General features: G+C 49.4%; 1 protein-coding gene across 3 annotated transcripts in view; it reads left to right on the forward strand.

Annotated features, from left to right (window-relative positions):
* The first annotated feature begins 437 nt into the window (after nt 1-437).
* The window catches only part of TGFBR3 (transforming growth factor beta receptor 3), a 179,071-nt gene continuing 161,918 nt past the window's right edge, over nt 438-17,590 (forward strand). For all 3 annotated transcript variants that reach the window (XM_072968230.1, XM_072968231.1, XM_072968232.1), the window contains exon 1: nt 438-575. The gene's annotated coding sequence lies outside the window, so the exon portion shown is untranslated. The remainder of the gene's footprint in view (nt 576-17,590) is intronic.

Raw genomic sequence — 17,590 nt, forward strand, 5'->3', positions numbered from 1 at the left:
CGCTGCCCCAGCCCGGGGCGCGCGGCAGCCCAGCTGTCCCCGGCGCTCGGCTCCTCGCCCGCCCTCGTCGGCCCGTGGGGAAACGGAGGCTTCAGCCGCGCTCGGGGCTCATCCATCAGCCCGGGAGGAAAAGGGGGCGGAGAGAGAGGAGGCGGGCGGCGCGGGGAGGAGTCTCCGCGCGGCCGGAGCGGCGGCGGGGGGCCGCGGGGGAGGGGCGCCCTTCCCCCCGCGCGCTGATTGCTGTGGCGTCCGGCCCGTCCCCGCCCGCGCGCGCTGGGGAGCGACAGCGCTGGGCCGGCCCGATGGGGGGAACCGAGGGCTTCGGGGACGCCGAGCGGCGCTTTCCTCTCCTCAGCGAGTGAGGGAGCGCAGTGGGCAGCCCCGGCGCCCGGCCACTTTCCCCGCGCGGTCCCCGGAGCGCCCTGCAGGAGGAGAAAGTCCTCGGCGGGGCCGGATGGCGTAGCTGCGCCGCGGCGGTTGCCAGAGCTCGCGGCCGGGCGCTGGGCGGGGAAGCCTCGCTCCGCTCTCCCCCGGCTGGTGGCGGGTGGACCTCCGCTTGACACGCCGCCTCCGAGGTACGTGCGGGCCGGCCCCGCGGCGCTGCAGCCGGCGCCCGGCCGGCCCCGGCCGCCCTGCGAGCGCGGCCCTCGTCCCGGCCGCGGGCTCTGCAGGCTGCGCGGTGCCTGTTCCCCGGCCCCGGGCTCGCGGGGGCGGCTGCGGTCAGGCGGCGCTTGCGCTCCGAAGCGCGCGGGGCGCGGGCGCCGCGCCGGGGCAGCCCCCTGCTCCGCGCCCGCCCTCGCGCTGCCTTCCCGCGGTCTCTGCCGGCCCCCGCGGGCCGCGCGGGCCGCTTCCCACTGGGCGCGAGCCGGCGCCGCTGGGGAGGGTCTGGCGTGGGTTTGCACTGGGCGCCGTCGCAGAGGCTGCGGCCGCGGGACCCGCGCGCGACGTGAGCCGCGCTGCCCGGCCGCGCCCTCGAAGGTCCCGCGCCCGCGGCGCTGCGCTGCGGCCCCGCCGGGAAGCCCCCTCCCCGCGTGAGCTTGTTGCCGCCTTCCCCGGTTTATTTTGAAGGCTTCTCTTAGCGTGTTTTGGGTTGAGATAAGCTAGGAACCCCCGGGCTGTTGCTCGCAGAAGCTGCGTGCAGCCTTGCTCCTATGAGGGCACTCGCCCCACTTTCCGGAGTCACAGCGTGGAGAACGGCTCGTCAAGCGCGGTCTACCCTGGCTGCACTGAATGGATTTCGTGCCCACGGAAAGAGCTGAGAGAAGAAAACCGCTCCATTTCCTTAGCTGTGCAGTGGGAATAATAATAGCGCCGGCCTCGTAACGTTACCGCGAGGACTGGGTGATTTAATGCGCGCGAAGTTCTGGGACAGCGCCCGGCGAGCGGCGCACGGCCGTCCGCGCTGCGCGCCCTGGCCCCGCGGGGACGCGGGAGAGCCGCGGGGTGGTGGGGCGATGGCCCGCCGAGACGCGGACCCGACTCTCCCTGCACTCCAGCGCCCTTTCAGAAAGAGTAAGCGGGCGTTTTGGGAGGAGAGGTCTGCAGGCAGCAAAGCACGTGTCAAGACCTTTTAATTTTCCTGAAATGGTTCTTAGGTTGCGAACAGGTACTTCAGTGTGAAATCAGCTATTTCTTTCCGGTAATAATAATAGTTAACGTTTATTGGCCCAAGCTGTGTGCCAGACACTCTCCTAAATGCCTACGGACACTTACTCGTTACACCAGCTCTAAGGCAGAAGCACCGTTGGCGGCCTGTGTTACAGGTGGGACGGTGGCAGCTCCTTGCCCAGGCCGTCACACAGCTGTCAGTGCCGTCGGACCCCAGAGCCGGCTAGTCGGGCAGCAGAGAGCAGCGCGTGCAGGCAGGTGTGTGCGCGGCGAGTCCCCGCGTCTCCTGCCGTCTCTCAGCTTCCCGTCTGAGTTGAACACTTACGCCTTGAAACATAAATCAGGTATTAGTCTAGGGGATATACCCACCCTTGGGGGCGCCAAATCACAGTTCCTTTGAAACTGGCTCCAAGTAATTATACATAGAACCCTGATCTGTATTTATTAATTCGGATCTTTAATCTTCATTTCTTTTATTAATTCTCCAGACATTGTTGGTCAGTGTTACTTGGCTTCCTTAGGAAACAGCTTGGGGTTGGCACAGGAGGCAGGGAAATAATTCTTACCCCCTTAAGGGCTATTAAAATGAAATTGATTTCATGCCATTGTGTCAGTTAAAGGATGTTGCTCTGTTTCTTGGTGTTCTCTGCTTTTGGCTTTGATTCTGCATTGTTTAGTGTTTCAAGGCTTCAGCATATTTTCAGCCCTTCAGTTTGTCTTTGTCACTTGTCAACTTTAATTTTTCCTGTTTTGATGGAATCTGACCATTACATGACAGCTTTGCTTAACAGCTGTTGATTCAGCTCATGTTTTTATACATAAAAATCACCAACTTACTTTTGAACCCCTGGACTTCAAAGGCAACCCCTGGGGAATTTTTTGTTATTTTGAATACTAGCCAATAGGGGGAGCATAACACACTAGGAATTGATGTCTGTTAGACACCTAAACCAGTTTTTAGAGTGTTAAACATATGTTTCAGAAATGGAAAATGTTGTGGCTTTATCTAGCAAAATAACCAAGTTGCTTTCTAAGTTGACAATGGAGAACTGGGTTTAATTTCAAGTGATTACTGTCAGAATGACCTTGAGGACAGGGCCTATGTGTTGGATGTATGTCAAGAACTCTCTGGTGGCTGAACAGGTATTAAGTACCCCACAGTTTATTTCCATTTGTTTTCCTTAGGAGGCATGTGTACAATAATTTTGTGCACTTTGAATAGTATTTCAAATTATCTAGGAGAACTGGGAGTCCAGAGAGATCTGTCATGAACCCTTTTGTAATGGTCGTCATTTGTCTTTCGTGGAAAACTGCGCGTAGTGAATTTGTTCTCGGAGAGCCTGGCGTCCTTACAATCCTGCCACTACCATCTTTCATTAAAATCTGAGTGCAAGACAATAAGGGTTGGTTATGCTAGGCAACAGCATTTTTATTCCTGTGCATTCTTCAGAGGCTTTTATTTTAGCACAGTAATAGTTCCGAAGTATCTTATCTGTTTAGTATAGATGTGATGTATCTACAGATAAATATATGAACAGTATTTAGGAATTAACATGCTTGGAAAAGCAGTTAAACTGACTTTTAAAAAAGGCTTTCAGTCTTTGCAGTTTTGTAGGCCAGTTTCCTTTCTTGTTTCTTGTGTATCCAGTTGTATGGACTTGACTTTATTTCATTTACTAACTCAGGGTCAAGTGGATCTTATTTTAAAATAACTTTCTAAATCTCAGCATTGCATTTACACTTCAGAGTAGCATTTTAGTTAGGGTCTCATTTAGTCTTCCTTGCTCTCATCGAGTTTACTTATTCAGCAAACATTTATCAACCCCCAGCTCCCTAATAGGCTTAAGGTTCCTGGTCCTGGAGTCTGGCAAATTAGCTGCACTCTTTCAGTCCTCTGACAGCGGGAGGCCGAGATGCCTCAAGGCTCCCCAGGGCTTAGGAAAGCCTTTACACATTGACAGAATTGGTTTGCTTAAAGGAGAGTATTGTCCCATTCTTTTGAAGACTCAGAGGAATTAATCTTTCTTTTTCTGCATCCACATTTGATTGTGTCTTGTAAAAGTCAGGTGACGCTTGCTTCTCTGAGCACCTGATCTGGCCTAAGTGCCCAGGGAACTCAGATGTCCTTTGAGTACCAAGAAGGTGGATCCCTGCTGACTTCTCTAGAACCTAAGTGACGACCAATTTCCTCGGATCATTAAGTCTGTGGAAATTTCTGACTTTACGTTTCAAGCTTAACAGACAGGACAGGTAGAATCTACAGGAGGGCTGGGAAGTAGTAACACTGCTCTGCTGGTTTCCCTGCGTGGATTTGCTCTGTGGTCACTTTGAATTGCCTCTGGTTTTGATAATCCATTTTGAAGACGTAGCTTTTCTTCTTCTTTCATTGCTCTTGACAAAAACTAATTATAATCGTCAGGTTCATTAGTTAATGGGGACAGTCTTCATTTTTTTTTCTGTTTTGTTTTACTCTTGACAGTTATTTAAAAAATGATCTTATTGCTGTTTCAGTCTGTCCACTGGAGCGTTTTTTTTTCTTAATTTTTAAGCTCCTTTTGAAATTTTGAAACTTAAAAAATATTGACTACTTTTTGAACTTTGTTGGACTCAAGTTAGATGATTTTAGGGGTCTTTAACTTGAAAGCAATCTTGCATTGCCTCGAGAAACATGGACAGTTTGGAATATAAAAGACTGAATCTAGGGCATTTGGGGCTTTGGAGGGAAATTAATTGACCAAGGTCCACAGCAGTAATTTCTCTGGTTCCACATCTTCAGAGCAACACTTGGAATGATGGCATTGTCTTTTTGTAGCATTTCATAAAACACAAGCTATTGCTAATTTATTCCGTTTCTAGTCAAGCTGAAATAAATCAACACAGCTTGGAGAAGTGCCTTACAAAAAAGGATTTGGGTCCACTTCCTGGACTCTGTCCATTTCTAGATTTCTTGTTTTATATCTTTTGAAATAGCACATTTGTTTGTTAACTGACTTTGCAGTTTATTTTCTCTGTTTGCAAAGGTTTGAGATTTACCAAAGATTTCTGAGCATTCTTCCTTCTCTTGGAAATTATTTTTACCTCTCAATCAAGATGTAGGTAATATTTGATGTTTGAAGCAACATTCATAAAATTCTGCATGAGGCCACTCTCTTTTGGACCTTATTTGACATTTTTTATTCAGTTTTCCGGGCCAAACAACAAGACTTAATAGGCTGACAGCTAGGGGCGTAATGATGGAGACCCTGTTTAAAATTGAGATTATCCCTGGAGGTCTGAAACTTGGCCTCCAGAAGCATGCCCTCAGGCCGTCCTGATACCTCCTGCTGAAGATTATTGTCGGAAGAAAAAGATTAAAGTCTGATGTCTATGCTGGTGATTCCTTTAATGCTGAAAGCTTCAAGTCTGGGAGGAGGACTCTGAGTCATACGTAGAGCCTGGCAAAGTTCACTTTTAGGATTTAATATTAAATTGTTGCTACAATAATACTTTAGAATTAAGTCTGAAATGGGAGCCCTATCTTGACATTAAAAAACAGGATGGTAAAACAGAAGCATATACTTTCCCAACCTTTTAGACACTGGGCTTTGGGAGAAAGGAGACCTCAGTGTTGGGTGCTGTTTGCAAAGCACCTGCTTTGTCCTTCTAAGCACATAATTCATTTCTCTGGTACGTGCTGAAGGTCAGATTTTGTGTGAAATTGCAGATGGACCATTTGTAAAAACACATTTAAGTTGATTAGTCCCTGAAAAAAAATGATCTTTAGAAAACAGTGTTTACAGTCCTGGAGCCTCCCTGCGGTCAGACCGCCCCGGGAGAAGGTCTGGAGCTCGCAGGCGTGGTGCCCAGCCAGCGGTGGTGAGAGCACCAGGTGAGCTAGGCGGACTGTCCAGCAGAACTTTGGATTTCTTTTTAAAATTCTTATTATACTATTTTATTAGTGGAAACTTGATGAATATTTAATTCCATTTGCTCTGTGAAGAGATCCCCTTTTGGGAGCATAATTCTATTAGCGTTTTTAGTGATTTATGTGTTTTGACATACGAAATTGGTCATTGGATGCAAAAATACACTGGTGGCTATTTGCAAATTTTATTTCATAATTAACTGCATGATGATTGCTGGAGCAGAATGTTGTTTTTCCATACTTGGAAGGTTATTTGAGGTGAACTTCTGAGATTCCGGTGTCAAACCCTGTGTGCGTGCGCTGCCCTACGTGCGTTCGTGCGGTGCTCCCTGTGGTGCGTGGAGTGCTTTCTTTTCTAGTTTCTTCGTTAAAACAAAACATAGTCAAACACAAAACTCTCCTTCTGAGTGGCCAGAAAGAGTAAATGTCTCATTTTGTTCTATTACACTTTGTGCAATTGGCCGGCAAATGAAATTCAGCCTCGAGAGGAAGCACCCTTGACTCACTGCGTTCGTCTTGCATCGTTGCAGCGTGAGGTCTTCCCTGTGTGCGTGGGGGAGGGTTCTGCCCTTCTAAATGGGCGTGTTTACGGTTGCTGGCCAGTCTCCTTTTGTCAAAGCCTTTCCGAGCAGACCTTTCTCTTAGTTTTCTTATTTTTGTGTCTTTACGGAGATAGTTACTCGTGTATTTGTAATACACCATCCGAACCATGAAAGTACACGTAGGCTAACAACCCATTTTGTGAAGACACACCTGCTTTTTTGGGTTTGAGTCCAACACACCCATCCTTAAAGTTGCTGCACAGCCATTGGGCGCCATGTGTTTCTGACACAGGAGCTGGGGAAAGGATGCCCTGGTTGATACAGATCACAGTTTTTTTTTGTTTCGTTTGTTTTGATATTTATGTCTTTTTCGGTTTGTGGCATCTTTATTTCATTATTAGAGTGGCTGTTCTTTGAGATAGTCAAGGTTTTAATTTCATTCAGTGTGTGGGCTAATAGGGAGGTTTCCTGTAAAGCAGCTCTACTAAATTTATTAAAATGCTTGCAGAAAGTATCCTGTATACATGCCTTGCTGGGTAAGGCTTTGGTAATGTTCAAATGGAAGATAACTGAGCACAAAGCAGGATTCCACTTAGCTGAACTGAGTCGGGAGGCCAGGAGAGGGAGGGGAGTGTCTTAATTTGTTAGGAGAAAATTCACTTTTGTATAATAATAAGGCATTTAAAGGCTTTTTTTTTGGAATTAATATATATTTCAAGTAGATATATAGATAAGAGATTTGCAAAAGAAGTTTTGCTAAGGTTGAGGTTCCATAGTTGGCAACTCTTATAACCCTGAAGATCCTGTTCTCTGAAGCCAGGAAAAAGCAGTCTGTTTCCAATTATAAGTCACAAAAATAGGGAAATTAGGCCAAGAAAAATGATCATTTGGGGGTTGGGTTGCTTTTTTTCAGAGGGTAAAGGAGAAAGGACCACATTAAGAAAAAAAATCTGCTAGTTAGTCTGTTGGCTTTCAGAATTTTTTTCAAGCCTTCTGTGTTGGAAATTAAGAATAATTTCAGGATAAAGCCTCTTCCTCCTCCGGCTCCTTTTCGTTTCTCAGAGAACAAACAGAAGAGCAGTTAGGCAGCTTCTGCTGACACTGAGAGGCTGGGTCCCGGAGTCCTGGGACCCGGCTGGTGTTTCTGGTAAAGCCTTTTTCTGTGTGAATGGTGCCAGGCCCTGGGCTCCCAGCGTCACACCAGGTGGTTGGCGCTATGGTTTTTGTTACGCTTTTTTACTGTGCTTTGAGCGGAAATGTCGTCGCTGCTGCTTAGCATTATTCTGCTGGGGGAGAAGGACCAGGGATGCTGATGTGAGAAGCCTACCTGGGAGCTGGGTGATGTGCGGGTGAACTTATTCATAAAGCCTGTGTTACTTTCAGGATTAATGGTCCCGTGAGACCCAGGTGTTAACTAAGAAAGCGCCTCTCCACTGCCAGGAGATCACCGCCAACCGATCTTGTTTCCTGTTTCTTACACCTTACACCTCCAGGGTGTTGAATGAAACTTCCCTGATGGTACAGAGCCTTGATGTGGCAGAGGGTCGGGCTGGCGGGGCTCAGCGGTTGGCTCTCTCCTCCTCCCCTTCCCGCCCCCTGGGCCGGCAGGTGGGCTGCCCACCCCCCCGCACTACGCCGGGCGCCAGGGAAGGTGAGAAGCGCAAAATGCCACACTCGTGTTCAGTCCTCACTGTCCTCTCTCTGCTGCATTTGCTGCTCTGTTCTCTTTCCCCCACCACGTTTTATTACCTTGGTTTCCAGGAACTACGCCTCCTGTTTCCCCCTTCCCTGCCCAGTCTGTCTCCAGGTGTCCTGCTCAGGGCCTGCTCCCTGTGGGGCGGTGTTCTCCAGCTTTCCAGGCGCCCTTTTCCTTCCCAAAGGAAGCCGGGGCGACTGGATGCCCGCAGCTCCCACTGCCATGCCTCAGTGGCCACCTCTGTGCCAGTAACTCCCAGTTTTATACTTCATACCATTTTTTTTCCAGCAGCCCTTCTGTAGTTTTCTTCTGTTCAAACTAAGTACAAAACCCAGCATACCATTTCTCCGTGGTCCCCAGTCTCAGCTCCTTTATTTCCCATGTCAGTAAATGGCACCAGTCCCCAAGCTGGGAGCCCCAGGCACACTCAGCTTCTGTTTGCTTACTTCCCCTAGCCGAATCACACCAATCCCATGGTGTCTTACAGTCTTTAGCAGAACTCAGCTGGCATTTTCTTTCTTTCTTCTTTTCTTTTTCTCTCCCTGAGTTCCAGGAGACTTTATTTATGGACACGGAGATTAGAATTTCATGTAATTCTCACGTATCATGGCATACCATTATTCCTTTGACTTTTCCCCATCATTTTAACATGTAAACACCAACCTTAGCTCTAGAATAGGGATCGGCAGACTAGGCTTGTAGGTCAAACCCTGCGGGTGGCATTTTTCTCTGCATTTGCAAAGCATCATGCACCTGGACTGTCACAGGGCGTCTTCCAGCTGGTTTTCCCGGCTTCAGCGCCTCTCTCTCAAATTGTTCATCCATGATGATTGGCACCTTCTAAAATACAGACCTGTGCTTTCCCTTCTCGCATTGTGAGTGCCTGCTGTTCCCTTAGCCTTGGCATGGGCTGTCTGGTTACTCACAGTGTAGCTCAGCCTGCTTTTCCAGCCATTTTCCCTTCTCCCCCGCCGTGAACCTCACTGTGCTCGTGCTAGACTCCCGTGGTCTCCGGAGTGTGCTCTGTGCGCTCACGCCTGCTCCTTTGGTCCTGGTCTCTCCTCTGGCATCCCCCCCTTTCCGTGCCCTGTGGCCCCCTGCTTGCTCGTCCAGGCTGGCTCTGTCGTCTGCCTCTCAGGTGAGGCTTCACATGGCTCTTCCTGGCGTCTGGCTGGTTGCTTCCTCCCTCGATCCTGGAGCAGGACTGAGCCTGATCTTTGTACCCCTGGTGTGGGGCGTGGGCTTGCAATATACTGTATGTCTTCAAATTGGATCCTTTGACGTGGTTCCACTTCCATGAAAGCTTTGGGAAACTATAACTCAGTAAAAACACAAAAAGCTTTGGGAAAGATCAAGTTTACAGTTGATGTAAATTATAGAGAAGACAAAGGAAATCAACTCAGAATCATAGAGTGGGGCTTGGAAATAATCCTCTCCGAGTCCCTCCAGAGATGAGAACCCGCAGGTGCGGAGGGTTTAGGTGGCCTGCCCAGGCCTACCACACGCCGGGAAGGGCGCTTCCCGCGGACCCTCTCTGACACTCCCCACCCCATCGCTGGAATGGCCCTGGTAACACCCAAGTCAGATGCTGCCAGTCCTCTGCTTAAAACGCTCTACTGTTCCTGTCTTTCTCAGAGTAAAACCCAAAGTCTTAACAGCGACCCGCCAAGCCCTGCACGCCCCGCCCTCGACTCCTCGGGCCTCACTCCTCTGCGCCCCGCCCCAGCTGCCTGACCTGCTTCCCCTCCCCCTCGCGGGCGCGCTGCCTCAGAGCCTTTGCACGTGCTGTTTTCTTTGCTTGGAATGTTTTTCTCCTAAGTTTCTACAGGGTCTACTTCCTGTAGGTCCTTTCTTAAAACAAACAAACAAATCACCCAAAGACCCTGAAATCCTTCTTTTCTTTCTTCTCTGTTTCATGTTTCCTTAGCATTTCTCTCTCCCTCATACATAATTGTGTATCTTGTTTGTAGTCTGTCTCCCCTGACTAGAATGTAAGCCCCACAAGGGCAGGGACTTTTCTGTGTTTTATTCCTTGTTGGAGCTACACAGCTAGAATGGTCCTGGCACCAACCGGACCATCTTGCTTGGATGACTAAACGAATGAGAAGAAGCAAGATTTTGTGGATTTCTTACAGATCCAGTTAAATGCACACTTGTGGCATTAAAAAGGGAAAACCATCATCAGGTATGTCTGGAAGAAGAATCTGATTTTTCAAAAGCCTCGTTCAAGACCTGTCAGACTAGAACGTCCTTAATTGTCTGGCTTGAAGCAGCAGCCGTGGGCTCCCCTCAGCCTTGCGAGTGCTTTGGGAAGACTCCCTTTTACCTCCAGCAGGCTGGGGCTTGCTGTGGTTTCCCTCTGCCTGCGGTTTGCCCCTTAACCCGCTGGGCTACGAAGATGAAAAGTAAACACAGCATTAAAGAACAGAGCTGGGGAGAGGGTATGGGGCAGAGGAGCAGATTTCCCCGCGGCTCTGACATCCCTTGGCCCTGGGCCCATCTGCAGGGCCGCTCGCTGGACCTTCTAGAGTTGCTTCAGGGCTGTGCTCTTAGGAACAGTCTGGAGGCCGCCCGGCCAGACTCTTGAGTTTTGCTTTGATGTTCTAATTTCTTTGAAAAGAAATGTTTAGTTTAGACAAAAAAGGACATTGGAGAAGGGATTTTTTGAAAATTAGATTACCATCTTCATTTTGAAGAGAGATTTTTAACCCTTCTCAAGACAGAGGATTGTAGTTGAAATGACCCCTTGCTTCTGTCAGTGGTGCTAATGGGGAGTCAAGACTGGTGGGGCCTGGTCCTAGGAAACCAATGACTTAAATCCGGGGGGCAGTAAATTACTCTGCAGAGGAAGCGTCCTGCTCTCGGGGGTGGGGGTTAGGTTGCGTGAAGAGCTCATTGGTCTCAGTGCAACAGTGATGGTAGAGTCATCTGCCCCCCTCTCTTTTTGCAGTAACATCAGTATGGTTCCCACAGAGCCCTCCTCGTCAGGACAGGAAGCCCAGCCGAGGAAGTCACAGGCTTTGGAGGATATTGTCGGCCATGTACAAAGTTGCGGCATGATTTAACCCTGGGATTCAAAACCATCAAATTGGAAATAAGTTGTCTTGAATGTAGTTGTTATCAATGACCTACTTAGACACCACATCCTGAGCCCTAAGAACATACCAGGTAGTAAGTGCTTTATATGTTATTAGTTTACTTAATTGTGGAGGTGCTTGGAAGTTGCCCACGGTTACACTGCTGGAAAGAGGCAGGGCAGGGGTTCGAACCCAGGTGGGTTGGGGGCCCCCGCACTCCCGACTCTACTGTAGTTTGCTCGTAGAACACACCAAGCATGCTGTCAGTGCGGGGCCTTTGCACCTGCTACCCCCCACCTGGGATGCTGTTCCTTCAGATACTGTCGCAGCTCTGCCTCTCACCTCTGTGCTCAAATGTCACCTCATCTGAGAGGCCTGCTAGAAAGGGTTCTGGTCGCTGATTCCACTGTGGGGGAGTGTGTTCCCCCCACGCCAGTTCTCTGACATTGGCAGGGTGTCTGGGAATTCAGCTTGGCTCCGACACTACCTCCTGTCTGCCTGCAGTTAGCGTCAGACCCCACAGGTTGAAGGCTCAGTCCCACAGACCGCCCTCCACTGCAGACACCAGGCAAAAGACCAGGTTATTACCTGGAAATTTGACCAGCTGGCTGCAGATGGCAGATTCCCAGGACCTCCTCCTCGGACTTCAGACACTGGTCCTGGTTGAAGCTCCACATTATTCCCCGTGCTTCTGACCAGACTGGCTGTAGATCAGAGATTCCCATGATTAGTTCGATAGAGCAGCTCACAGAACTCAGAGAAGCATTGTACTTAGCAGCTCAGCAGTTTATTATAAAAGAACGTAACCCAGGAACGGCCAGGTGGAAGAGGTGCAGGGGAAGGTGTGCGGGAAGCGGGCACAGAGCTCTCCAGGTGCCTCGCTCTCCCAGGGCCTCCGTGTGTTCACGGGCTGGAGGCTCTTGGAGCCGTGTCCTCTTGGGCTTTTACGGAGGCTCCTCTGTGTGGGCGCTGCTGATCAGACCGCTGGCCGCTGGTGACCGATTCAGCCTCCAGCCCCTCGTCTCCCGCTTCTGAGGGCGGGTGGGTGGGGGTGGGACTGAGAGTCCCAGGCCTCTAGTCACTTGGGTGGTTCTCCTGACAACCAGTCCCCCATCCTTAGGGGGCTAAAAGTAGCCTCATTAACAGAACAGCAGACAGCTTTATCCCTCTCCTCACTTTGGAAATGTCAAAGGTTTTAAGAGCTTTGTGTCAGAAACAGGATGAAGACCACATATGTATTCCTTATAAATCATAATGTCGCACTTCGCTGACCACCCTGTCTGAAACTTCTCTCCCTCTTGTCATTCTTTCTTCTTAACCTGCTGTATTTTCCTTTCACAGGATTTACCACTACTTGACACATCATGTATTGTCTGTCTCCCCCGTTAGAAGGGAAACTCAATGAAAACAGCGTCATGTTTAGGTCACTGCTGTGTCCCCAGCTCCCTGAATAGTACCTGGCACGTGATAGCTGTGAAGCAGTCTTTGTTGAGTGAATGAAGGAAGTGAAATGCAACTGCTGACTGAGCCTTGCCTCCGTGATGATTCAAAACGAAATAACTGGTCCCTCATGTCAGGTCTGATCAGACTGCCACCACCGGAAGGTGACTGACTGCGCAGAGCATGGTTGGTGTCCGTGGTGGAGGAGCCCCTGCTTGTGGTGGTCGAGGGCCTGGGCTGTGGGATCAGGCAGACCTGGGCTCAGGTCTCGGTGCCAGGATTTATTAGCTGGTGATGGGTGGTGGTGGTTTATCATCTCAAGCCTCACTTTTCTCACTATGAAGTAAAAGACATCTGTCTCCTTGGGTTCTTGAGAGGCTGAAATGAGAAACTGTGAAAAGCAGAGCAGGTGCTCAGTGGATGGTAGCTGAGGCATTTTGTGGGGTCAGAAGGAGAAAGCAGGGTGTTAGCACCTAACAGGAAGGGGAATGTTCTAGAAACACGCGAACGACCGTAATCACACGAATGGTTGCAAAGCAGCCGGCGGACAGGCCTTGGCTGTGCCGCTGGCTCTCTGTGCAGTGGTGGCCGGTCATCCAGCCCTTCTAATTCCTGGTTTGCTAATCTGCAAAATTAAAGGGTTGGAAATAGATGTTATCTGCCTCTAACGTTCTGAGTTGGCTCTGAGTAGAAGATAACATGGAACAAATTATACAGAAAATGGGTGGGATTAATCGGAAGTGGTTTTTGGAGTGAGGTGAGGGGAGTGAGTAGAGCTCATGGAGCCTGAAGACTAGAACAAAAATGGCAGTTCCGATAAAACGGGCAGATCTGCCAGTTCAGGTTTTGTGTGTGCCTGCGTTGCTTGGAAGATGATTCATTTACATAGTTTTTGTTTATATAAGTTCTGTGTTAAAAATAGCTGAAGCAGTATTTTGTCTACACGTATATTGTCAAGTTGAAGGTTCTTCTTGGGTAGTGCTTTCCAGTTCTGTGGTCATCTCCTGCTAGCCACTACACGGTCACCCACTGCAAATTTCCACAAGTGTGTTTGACGTGTCATTTTAGAGAGTGGATTCAGGACCAGTTGTGAGTCCATGTAATGACAGTTACAAGTAAGGTACAGAAAAGGAGGTTTTCATGTTTCATCTCTTCGTATTAAAGATGAAGAAATTAAAGCCCAGAGCAGAGCGACTTGTCTGAGCTTGTGGAACGTGCTGGTGTCAGAGCTCGTGCCTCCTCTGTCGTCCTGAGGCTGCTGAGGAGCGGGTTCCTTCTCACACAGTTCGTCTTGTTGGCTGATCATTTGTGACTGGCAGGGCTCTGACACTGCGCCCCCCTCCCGTGCTGCTCCTGGCTGCGGGTGCGCGGTGGCATTTCGCGCTCGCTCGCCACGTGGTGCGCCCGCTGGACGCCTGCCGCGGGCGGGGTCCCTCTGTCTGGAGTGAACAGACGAGAGGGGAAGCCCTACCTGGAAGGAAGTAATCCCATGAAGATTTACCTGCAGGGGTGACTTGCGCTATGTTCCAGGTGTCCGAGTTTAACCTTAAGGGAATCAGACGGCTTCCTTAAAGAAGTAACGCTTACACAGAGACCTGAGGCCTGGAGGGTGTTAGAAAGTGGCCGCGTTTGGGGGACCGTGGAGGGTCACTGAGTTCCGGCACAGTGCTCGTCACTTCTGGAAGCAAGGCTCCCTTTGTAGAACTGAGTGAAGGCGAGCGAGGCTGGAGCACGCGGAGGCTGAGGTCGGACTAAGCTGGCGACACCCAGCAGCCGCGCGGAGGCTTTTGGTCTTGCTCCTGAAGCAGCGGGCAACCGTCGGAGGCTTTTAATTCTTCGTGTTTCACGTGCTGGGGCTGGTGAGCCCTTTCCTTACCAAACAGCAGCGGTTAAGTGATTGGATTATGTTTGTTGAGGGGTTACCCCCACTCAAGAGGAGTGATTTTATACTGGAAGTCCGTGAGAGCAGTAAAAAATGTGCTTAATTGTGTGGGGTGTCAACTTTGAATTCATATATTTGCAAAATCCCTCTGAATAGAAACAAAGATGTAAATCAGTATGTTAGGAAACTAGTATCTATTGTGCAAATAGTCTGCTGGGGGTCTAGGAGCTGTGCTCCCCCAAGGGTTTTTACTGGCTGGTGGAGCCTGGGCTGACGGCTGGGGCCCCGAGAACGTTCAGCTGGGCCGCTGTCCTGGTTTCTCCAGCCCTTGCTGGCAGCTGACTCCTCCCCCGGCAGCTGGGTAGGGGGGGACGTGCCCGGCAGAGCTCCGCAGCCCCCCGGCCAGACCCCCCGAGCTAATCTGGGAATCACAAGGTAGAGGGGGGCGAGCCACACGGACAGGTCCCCCCGTGACTTACACCAGAGCCTGACTGCCCTTTGGGAACAGCACTGCAATATTACGATTATCTTTAGGACTTTTATGTTAGTTCGGAATCATTATATTTTGGAGACCAAGGGAATTTTTAAAATCTAGATGACAAAGTCTAATCCCAAAGTTAACACGAACTTTGAGGTGAACTGCGATTCATGTGGTCTTGTTAGTAGTGGATCGCTCGGTTTTCTGAAAGCCTCGATGTATTTTACCTGTGAAACCTCCAATGGCCGGTTTTGTTAAATGTGTGTGTGGGTTTTGGGTACCTTGCCCGTGTTCTCTCTCATATATTACAGTCAAAGTGTTACTGTTTTATAGATGAGGGGGCGATGTGGCCGAATGACTTGTCCAGCACAGGACACCTGGGTAAGCCCGGTATGGAACCCTAAGAATACTTCTCTATTAATTCTAGCTTAAAATTATAAGCAGCAGAAATCTTTGGATGCAGAAATACTAAATGTGCAAGGTGGTTCTTGGGATCCTGCAAGGGTGGGTGAAAGACCCGTCCTGATTTGTGCACTTGAACACCGCCTGGTCGTCCACAGCCGTGTGAGAGGCATCCATGCCCGCCCTCCTCTTCTTGCTGCGATTTGCTTGGGCGGCGAGGTCTGCTGTGCCTGCGACAGACAGAGGGCTTGTAAGGACTGCCTGAACATCAGCCCTGAGGACGCTAAGGATGTGCAGCCCGGAGTGAGGGTGGCCCAGGCCCTGGAGGGGCCGGGGAGAGCAGGGTCCAGCTTCTCTGCACACCTCACACCCTCCGGGCTTCCTGCCTCCCTCCCTACTGGGTCTTTATATGGAATTCCTACCACAGGTATGGGTTCTTTCTTCCCTACCACCGGCAGCCATAGAGTTTCGGGGCTTTAATTAATTGTAGGCTTCAGGATGGTAATTCTCTTTGCTAGAGACAGTCTGCTAATGATAAGCAGTGACAGCTTTTACACTGTTACGTGTACAATTTCATTTGATTGTTGCAGCGACCCTGTGATGCAGGTGAGGTCAGTTTATCTTCTTATGAAGAAACTGAGGCTCCATTCTGCTCAAAACCTCCTTTCTCACCTGACCTGCTGTAAGAGTCTTCTCTGGTCATCCAAGCACTCTGAGCTCCCTTCAGTCTGTTCTCCGCACAGTACCCAGGGAAATCTTAATTCTGAATCTTAATTTTCTCAGTTTTATTGAGATATAATTCACACATGACATTGTATAAAATACAGCATAATGACTTGATGTATGTATAAACTGCAGAATGCTCACCACAGTAAGTTTAGTTAACATCCTTTACCTCACATAGTTAACTTTTTAAAAAACTTTTAAGATTTATTCTCTTAGCAGCTTTCAAATATACAATACAGTATTAACTACAATCATCATGCTGTACATTACAGCCCTGGAACTTATTTATCTTATAACTGGAAGTTTGTAGCTTATGACTGCGTTCACCCATGGCCCCCCACCTCACTCCTATCTCTGGCGACCCCCAATCCAGTCTCTGTTTCTATGAGTTCAGTTTTTTAGGTTCTATGTGTAAGGGAGCTCATATAGTATTTGTCTTTTTCTGACTTATTTCATTTAGCGTAATGCCCACAAGGTCCATCTATGTTGTTGTAAATGGCAGGAGTTCCTTCTTTTTCATGGCTGAGTAATATTCTATTGTATACATACCGCAGTTTCCTTATCCACTCACCATTCAGTGGACACAAGTGGTTTCCATGTTGTGGTTGTTGTAAACAGTGCTACGGTGAGCATGGGGGTGCAGATACCTCGTCAGCACAGTGATTTAACTTCCTTTAGCTATAACCCCACAGGTAGAATTGTTGGATCATATGGTAGTTTTATTTTTAATTTTTTGAGGAACCTCTGTGCTGTTTTCCACAGTGCCTGTCCCGGGGAAGCTTTAAAAGCCTGACTGGATCGCGCCGCTTTGCTGCTTAAACTCTTCCTTCAGCCTAGCCCCCTCCTTTCCCTTTGGCTTTGCGGCCACGCTCCCTCCAACATCAGTGGCCTACGTGGTCCCTCGACCTGCTGAGTCATCCTTCACTGGGTCTTTCAGATCTCCGCACGTCCTTCAGCTGTGGATACTTACAGTTACGTATTTGTGATTGTTGCTTTATCCCACTGCACGTTAAGCCCACGAGGGCAGAAGAACACGACTCTTCGCTTGGCCATTGTATTCCCTCTGTCTGGCGTGGAGTAAGCAATAAACACGGATTTATTGGAGGGAAGAATGAAGCTCAGAAATTAAATACTTTGCCTAACGTAGTAAATGGTGTTCCTTTTACAAGAATCTAAGCACCATGAGGGCAGGAGTTTTCACTCCCTTTTTCATTGCTGTGCTCTTGGTGTCTTCAGCAGTGCCTGGCTCACAGTGAGTGTTTGCTGAATATTGATTGTGCTTGGCTGTGATTCGGGGATTTCTTACCCACATCTAGGACTTTCCTCCTCTCTGTGCCAAATCTGTCTGAAGATGGGGATTTGGAATTGGCCAGTTTCTCTGCAGAGTAGAGAAATCTGGGAGTTGCTGTTGTGACTCAGGAAGGTGGCTTAGCTTTCTCTGTGTACAGGTCTTAAAGTGTATCCAGATGGCATCAGACAAACAGCAGCCTCTGATCTACTTCCGTGCACCCCTCTTCACGGGCTGTACCTCCTGTGCACCCCTCTCCATGGGCTCTGCCTCCCATGCACCCCCTTTGCTCTGTCTCCCATGCGCCCCTCTTCACAGGCTCAACTCCTGTGCACCCCTCTTCACAAGCTGTACCTCCCGTGCTCCCCTCTTCACAAGCTGCCACACCAGATATAGGTGCCTCCCCTCCTGCCTCTTCTCTAAATCTCCTGAATCACATGTTGAGTGTCCCTCAGAACAACTCATCTACCAGGTTTCATTTAACCATTTGCAGACTTACATAACAATATACCTTTCTCCAGAAAAGTCACTTAAGTTTTTGGGGCAG

The sequence above is a fragment of the Vicugna pacos genome, chromosome 9, assembly GCF_048564905.1.
Source record: "Vicugna pacos chromosome 9, VicPac4, whole genome shotgun sequence".
Classification (NCBI taxonomy): Eukaryota; Metazoa; Chordata; class Mammalia; order Artiodactyla; family Camelidae; genus Vicugna; species Vicugna pacos.